Raw genomic sequence first — 8,256 nt, 5'->3', positions numbered from 1 at the left:
AACCCCAGGGAGGAGCCCCCGCGAGCCAGCGGGAGAGAGAAGCAGCAGAGAAAGGGCACACGCGTTCCTGCGAGCTCTCCGTCCGCAACGACGCCCACCCAGGACTTGGAGCGGGGAAATCTGCTCCTCCGCGTGGGCTGTGTCCTCCTGATGGTGCAGCAGTGATTCAACAACACAGCCCGTGGGGACCGAGAACTAGGGAGCCGGGGGCCGAGGGAGAGCACATGTGCACGGCCTTCTTTCCCCTGCTGGGAACCTAAGAAACGATCCCAATCATGACAACGGAAGGAACTACACGGCACTCTTACTCTGGGCCAACCATCGCTTAAAGCTCTTTAGTTCTCCAAAGGGCTCTGTGATGGGGACAGTTTTATAGTGGGGAAACCGAGGCACGGGGCATTTAGTCAGCTTTCCCCGAGGCCGTCTCGCTCGTAAGAGTGAAATGAGGGATGCGCTTCAGTCCACCCAAGAGACCCTGAAACAACACATTGGATTCACAAAGGAATTAGTAAAATCCATTTTTTTTTTTTTTTTTTTAAGAGAGCTACTGGTTCTGTCTTTCGTGACTGCAGTTTCCCTGAGGCGGGGCATTTCTTCTAGACACTCATGAGAAACAGGGAAATGGAAACAATGGGATTTATTACAGGGGATCTCCTATAGGGGTTGGCTCCCATGGCCACGGAGGCTGAAAAGTCCCCGGACCTGCCAGATGTGAGCCGCCGAACCAGGAGAGCAAGGGGTGCTGGTCAGTCTGAGGCCAGGGGAGCGGCGTCGTGAACCCCGATATGAGTCTGAATGCCTGAGACCAGGAGCTCCCTGTCTGGGGGCGGGGGCAGGGGCCGGGGGGCGTCCCAGCTCCAGCAGGAGCAAATTCACCCTCCGTCGTGGCGGGTGAGGGCGGTAAGTGAGGGGAGCAGAGTCAGACCCCTGAGCGGCTCGACTGCCCCCCCCCCCACCGCATGGCTGCACGGGTCATGCCCTCAGGGCTGTTTCTTACTTTCACGGTGAGAATAAACTCTCCGAAGGGGAATGGCACGAGGGCATGCCCTGCACCGCCCAGTAGACCCTGTCAAGGGACTGCGGTGAGTACCTAACTGCTGTTTGCCATCAACACCAAGTGGGTCTCGTGTTTTTCTTAGAACTGCAGCCCTGTGAGACGTGGCCACAGGAGGACAGTGTGGAAACACCAGTGAGGCTCGTTTCGCTTTCTGGGTCCAGCTGGTGTAAACCAGTCTGCCTCTGAGCAGGGGCCCTGTGTCTCTGCAGAGACTTGTGGATGGGCGTGATTCTAGGCCTTTCAGTGCATCACAGAATGTCAGGGGAAGGGTCATTGGGCAGCTTCTTGGCGGCGGCTTCATGGTTCCTGAGCCAGAACCTCACCGTTGAGTCACCCTGAGCTCCTGCTCAAGAGCCCATGTTCACGTCTGCAGATGCTGAATCGGAGGGCAGCTCCTTATGCAGTGGTAGCTAGCCCACATGCCGGGTGTGCTGTCCACGATGGGCCGGCTGTAATCACTGGGCCGGTGCTACTCAGTACAAAGAAGGCCGTTTCCCCAGGTTTTTCTGCATTAAATGTAATCGTTTTTCTCAATTTGATGTGACTTGGAAGCAACATCATTCATTCATTCATTCCTCAGTACGCCCAGCGACTGGGAAGAATGGCATCAGTAGGAACAACAGATCATTCACACGCCTGCTCACTCATACACGCACCCGTGGATTCATGGAGACCCAGGCTGGAGGCAGGGCAGGGTCCGCTGCATGGGAGCCCGAGGACCTTGCTGGAGAAGGTGGCTCCTGGGCGGAGGTGGGGGAGCCAGTGGGGAAGGCAGAGGGCAGGTGGGAGCCAAGGCAGAGAGGTGTCCTGCATCCTGAGCGCTCCAGGAAGGTGGGCTTGACTGTGGGCGGAGAGAGGGACGGCTCTGTGGTGCCAGTGGGCCTGAGGAGGCTGGCAGGGGTGAGCAGAACGGTGTCATTACCCGAAGGGGGAGTTGGGCTTCATCCTCAGAGCGACTTTTGGGGCAGGCTTTGGGAAGATGGGGCTGGTGAAGGAGAGACATGTGAGCAGAGCAACAGCTCCCGGGCCCAGCAGGCTGGAGGAGCAGAGCACACGGACACTTGCTTGGCCCTCCCCTGTGCCACTGGAGGGGGGAGGGGAGGGCCTCCGTGACCTGAGCAGGGCTCATCCCTATGCAAGCAAGCAGAATGCTCCTTTCTTTCTCAGAGATGAGCGACCGAAGGCAGGAGCTCCTGATCCAATAGGGAGGGGCCCCGCAGGGGACAGTCTGGCAAGGCCTGGAGATATATTTGGTTGTCGCAACTGGTGGCTGGGGGTCCCCAGATGCTGCTGAACATCGGATGGGGGAAGGGGCGCAGGACGGCTCCCGCAGCAAAGCTGTGGATGACTTGAGATGCCGGGGGGCCTAGGGGGAGAAGCCCTGGTCTATCCAAGGAAAACAACAAGATAAAAAGAAGAAACGCCTGGAAAAACACACTGAAAATGGAAAACACCAAAAATGTTGGCATGGGGCAGATGAAAATTATGGCCAAATATGTCACCATCAATTAATGATGAATTAGTTGCCTTTATAAAAGAAGAGTTTGAAGCAGAGATACAAATGACGAAATGGCCTAAAGGAATGAACATCGCATACATCCGGCAGATGAAGGTAAATCAGGTAAATGGGCTAACCTCATCTATGTGAAGACAAAGGTTGGTGCACAGAACAAACATCTCGTATAGTTTATACCGTCGACAATGTGGGCCGGAAACACAGCTGGAACAAACATCCCTTGCAAACTTGAGAATGGACAGGTTGCCAGAGGGTACCACGTAAATAAAACACGCAGGAGACGGTGGTGATGGTCCCAAGTTCCAGATCAGAGAAAGTTCATCTTTGCTTCCTATTTTATGCCAAAAGATTTCCAGGAAGATGAAAGATTTAAACATTAAAAAGAAAAGAAATTAAGCTTGGCCTTGGTGGGGGGCCCTTCTAAACACGAGACAATATCCGGGAGAGAGAAATGAGTCCAACTACACGGGATTTTAGATTATTCCGTACCCTATACACACGCTAGAAACACACGCGAGACACAAGACCAAATACGAGACTGGGAAAGCTCGTGTTGCAACTCACAACCCCAAAGTCAGCAGTCTGGTTAATTAAGTAGTCGATCCGCTAACCACTTACTGAACGTCTGCTGTGTGCTGGGCTCTGCCGAATACTGGAGAGGAAATAACGAATAAACACAGTTCTCGTTCTGCTGAGACTTACGTTCTATGAACAGTCACCGTGGACAAACGCGGTGCCGTGAAGACGGACGACACTGGGTGTGGGGCAGAGACGGAGACGGAGTTCAGAAAGGCATTAGTGATCAGGGTAAGGACCGGCTCACTCCCGAGGGGGCCTTTGAGCAGCAGGCTTCCAGCTGGAAGGAAAGACAAGTGCAAAGGCCCTGAGGCGGGTATTTCAGGGCATGTTCTGGGAACATCAGGAATTTAAGAACAGACGTGGTAGTGAGCCACAGGGGTAGTGATAAAAAACGAATTTTGAGAGGTCACCCCGGACCAGCTCATGTGGAGTTTCTGGACTGTGGCAAGACTATCTGCTTAATTCTATGCCAGCCTGCGATGGGGAACCGGCAGAGAAAGAGGATGGGCAGATCGTTCTTTTAAAGTTTCGCATTTTTAATGTTTTTATTTTGACATGATCCTAAATTCACAGGAAGTTTCAAAAGTAGGGCAGGACGCCCGTGGGAATGGCCAAATCCGGCTGAGGGCGCCATGCGCTGGTGAGGCCGGGGAGGGGTGGGACGCTTGTTCGCGGCTGTGGGAACGCGTGTGCGGCGGCCGCCTGGAAGCCAGGCTGGTGCTTCCCCACAGAACCAGGCACCCCATCCAGCATCCGTCCTTGGCATTGACCCGAAGGAGTGAGCACTTACGTCCACACAAAACCCCGCGCACGGACTGGGGCGCCACTGAGACGCCCTTTGCGGGCACGGAGAGACACACTTGAGTGTGTCCAGATGGGATTTCATTCCGCACCACGAGGACACGAGCCAGGAGACCTTAAGACCCTGTGACCAGGGGACAGCAGCCAATCTGAAAAGGCTACGTATTGTATGACCGCAGCCATGGGACGTGCTGAGAAAGGCAAAGCCAGAAACCATAAAAAGACATGTCGTTGCCAGGCTGGGAGGACACGAACAGGCAGACCACGGAGGATTTTTAGGGCCGTGGAGATAGGATATGATGGCGATGGGTATAGGCCATCCGGTGTTTATCTAAACTCGTGGTACATACAGCACCGAGAGCGAACCCTGAGGGAAAATGTGGATTTGGGGAGATTGCTAAGTGTCAGTGTGGGTTCATCCTGGGTAAAAATGTGGCCATTCTGATGAGTGATGTGATGATGTGGGCGCCACGCTTGTATAGAGGCAGAGGCTCTGGTGGAACTTTTGGATTTCCCTCTCAATTTGGCTGTGAACGTAAAATTGCACTAAAAAAATGAAGTCTTAAAATATAGTTTTAGGAGCGACCTGGTGTCCAGTTTGCTCAGTTTCTTTTCTTTCTTTCTTTCTTTTTTTTTTAAGATTTTCTTTGTTTATTTGACAGAGATCACAGGCAGGCAGAGAGGCAGGCAGGGGAGGGGTTGCAGGGAGCAGGCTCCTTGCCAAGCAGAGATCCTGATGTGGGGCTCGATCCCAGAACCCTGGGATCATGACCCAAGCTGAAGGCAGAGGCCTAACCCACTGAGACACCCAGGCGCCTCACCCTTCGCTCAGTTTCTGTCAGTTGTCACATCCCGTATAATTACGGGGGGGGGGGGTTCGGCAGCAGGCGTTGACTCGAGTGCTGTGTGGACAGCCCCAGCCCCGCAGAGGGTTCCCCCCACCCCCGATCTGGAATGTTCCCTCACCAGCACGTGCCCTCACCACCCGTAACCCCCTGCCACCACTTCCCTGTTCTCCGTCCCTGTGGTCCCGTCATTCTGAACATGTTGCATCGGTGGAATCCTGCAGTTTGCTGAGACTGGCTTTTCTCACTCAGCAGAACGCCCTTGAGACCCGTCAAGGTTGCTGTGTGCCTTACTAGTGCGTTCTGTCTGGTTCTGCGCAGTCTGTCCCGTGACGTGTGTGTACCCCACGGACAGACCCTGGGCTTGTTTCCAATGTTGGGCTTTTCTGAGCATCCCCCTTTGGGTAAGATTATATTCCAAGGGGTCCCCCTGGCTGCTCTGTCGGGGGATGCCGTGGGTGAAGCCACCATGACCACCCAGGCAGAGGCGACCATGGTCTCAGCAGCCGGAGTGGCAGGGGTGGGGGTTGAGGGGTGGGATCTTGGGTTGGAGGCACCGAAGAAGGAGACTTCGAGCGACTGGGTGCAAAGTGGTCCCTGTTAGTGGGAAGGAGAGTTTTCGGGTGGGGGTGGTGGGGCAGACCCCGGGTCTGGGGTCCCGTGAGCTGGCCAGTGAGATGCTGAATCGGCAGCCATCGTGGGCGAGTGCGGATAGAAAAGCAGGTCTGGGTCCTCCGGTCCTCCCACTCCCAGGACCCTCTGCTGGGGGAGGGATACCCCCCGAGAAGGGGCTTCTCGCTCACACACAAAGCCATGACCTTCCGTATCCACATGTCGGAAAGATGGGACAAGCCTGTAGTAACCAGGGCTTCAGAACAGGTTCTCTTCTCTTCCCCTGGAAAGATACTTCAGGAAGTAAAATGGGAAAATTGATTTTAAAAAACCCTCTTTGACACAGTGATGTGGCCCAGACGGTTGGTTCCACCCCGACAGTCAGTGGACCTTCCCTTGACCTGGCTTCACCCCCATTCCCAGACTCTCCAGAGACCCCCCCGGGAAGCTGGCAGCGCCATCGCGCTCTGGTGCCTGGAGAGCCGCCGGCCTTGGCCCTCACCTGACGCCGAGTCTCCGGCCATTTTTCAACAGACAAACTCTGTGCAGCGCTGGAATGTGGGGTGTGCCGTGGTCAATCCCGAATCAGTGCGGTCTCGGACTCAGTCACGCTGGGGAACGCCTAAGAAGACGTATCCTTATGGTCACCCTCCTTTCGAGAACTGATGTTTTCTTTCTGCACTTAAGGCCTCCAAAGGAAAGAAAATACGCGTCATGATTTCAAGAGAAACAGGAGAATTTTATTTGTAGCTGAGATGATTCTCGATGTGGAAAACCCATGGTTATTCACTAAGAACCTATCAGAACTAACAAGAATAAAGAGGTTGTTTAAAAACATATACAAAATCAGTATCTTCTTACAAACCAGGGATGGCCGGTTGGAAGACTTATCAGCAAGGAAAAAAAAATTAAATCTATTCTACCACTAGAGGAAAAAGCTTTCTAAAATGTGCAGGAACTTTATGAAGAAAATAACTGTCTTAAGATCCAAAAAGAAGGATATAAACCGCGGCCCAGGGTGTGGGCCCAGTTCGGGTTCAAAGTGCACACAGACGCGTTGTTCTGCACAGAGAGCAGCCCAGAAAGCGTGGCCTCAAGGAAGCACCACGTTCTGCTTCTTCTGTTTCTTGAGGGCAGGCGGGTCCCGTGAGCGGCAGGTTTTGAGTCGCGTTTTGCTCATCCTCCACTGTTCCTGCTCTTTACACAGGGAACGTCATCGCGTCGTAGAAGCAGAGCTGGACAAGGAAGACAGTACTTAAAATGTTCTCCGTACATTTTGGGTGTGAGTTTCCTGTTTGCTGTTTTGGCCCAAGTAAACATCAGTTATGAACTAAACGTCGGAGATGTCAGCCGCGGTAGCCGTCTTCCGGGCCAGCTCCTCCTCGTGGTCAGGAGCAGTGGCCTGACAGAATGTTCCAGTGACCTGTTTGCTCGTCCCCGGCACGTCCCCAAGCTGGAGACAGCCCGAGTATCCACGGCCGAGTTCCGTAAGGTGCGGCATGTCAAGACCATGGATTTCTGTGTGGACATCACGGAAGAGGGTCGTCCACACTCCGGACGTGGACACGTGGCCGCGCCCGTGTGCAGACTGAAGAAAGCACACAGCAGAGCCGAACGTATCCTCGGAGCCCCGGTGTATGAAAACCGCGCGTACACCCTTCCAAGTGAACATCGCCGTCTGTGTATGCGTGTGTGGGACGTGTCTGAGAGGACCCCGGAGAGGGGGTCCGTGCTCTGTGTCACACTCCTCCCCACTTGGAAACACAACAAGCGTGCTGTTCGTTTCACAATTCAACACTCTTTAAGCCAAAAACAATGAACAGAAGCTGCTCTTCTTGGCTCCCGTCGGCGTCCGTCCTTGTGCTCGGGGTCCTGCCGTCTCTGAAGGTGCCCTCAGCCCTGCCGGGGGGACTGCAGCGCCGGCACTCACGGTCCCCTCGATGTCCGCGGCGGCTGGAAGGACACAGGCCTGGACATCAGGAACCGTGGAATCCGCTTCTTAATGATCGCAGAACACCCAGAAGCCCCTTCTGCTTTCTGAACCTCAGCTTCCCCATCTGGGAAATGGGTGTGTTGTTCTGTCTGTGGTGTCACCGGGTCCGCCCATGCCGTCATAGCCCAGGATGCTGGCCTTGGACTGGCCTCTCTGAGAACTGCACGTTTTCTGGGGCGACGCGGGGATGAGTCCCAGCTGCGCAGGAGCCCTGGTTCCTCTACTAACCATACAGTGATCAGACACTGAAGGGTGCCTGTTTATGTGGATGGGGAGGGTGGGAAGACTGGGGTGGGGGGCAGCCCGGGGGAGCAGAGGCCCAGGGCCCCGGCGGGCAGGCTGAGGGGAGCCAGGCTCTGCTGGAGGAGACTCCGAGAGCCTGTCGGTCTGGGCTCCCCGGTGAACAGCCAGGAGAGGAGGACACCTGCGCAGTGAGGAGGCAGCCTGGCCTGATGGACAGGGGTCGGGACTAGAAGCCACAACGAGTCAGGGGGACACTCACTTCCCCCATTGCAAGCATAAACCTTCAGGTGTGTCCCTCTGTTTCTGGGGTGATAGGGGTCAGACCTATAGGGTGTATACAGGGCAACAACCCACAGATGGGGGTGCTGGAAGCCATCTTTCATGACTACCTCCTGTAGGATCCAGCTTCAAGGTCAGGAGGTCAAGGACAAAGTTATTCCAACCTGGGCCCAGAAGGAGATCATGGGTCTGCCCCAAGCCTCTGGCCACTGCCCCCCGATATTTCCATCAGTGGGGAAATTTGCAAAGCTCGAAACTTGGACTTCTCTGTCCCACGCCAACAAGGTAGCCCCACGCAGCCTCCCCGGGACCCAGCAGGGCTGGTGCAGTG

Source organism: Mustela nivalis (assembly GCF_964662115.1).
Source record: "Mustela nivalis genome assembly, chromosome: 6".
Classification (NCBI taxonomy): domain Eukaryota; kingdom Metazoa; phylum Chordata; class Mammalia; order Carnivora; family Mustelidae; genus Mustela; species Mustela nivalis.
Note: the sequence above shows the minus strand (reverse complement) of the source record.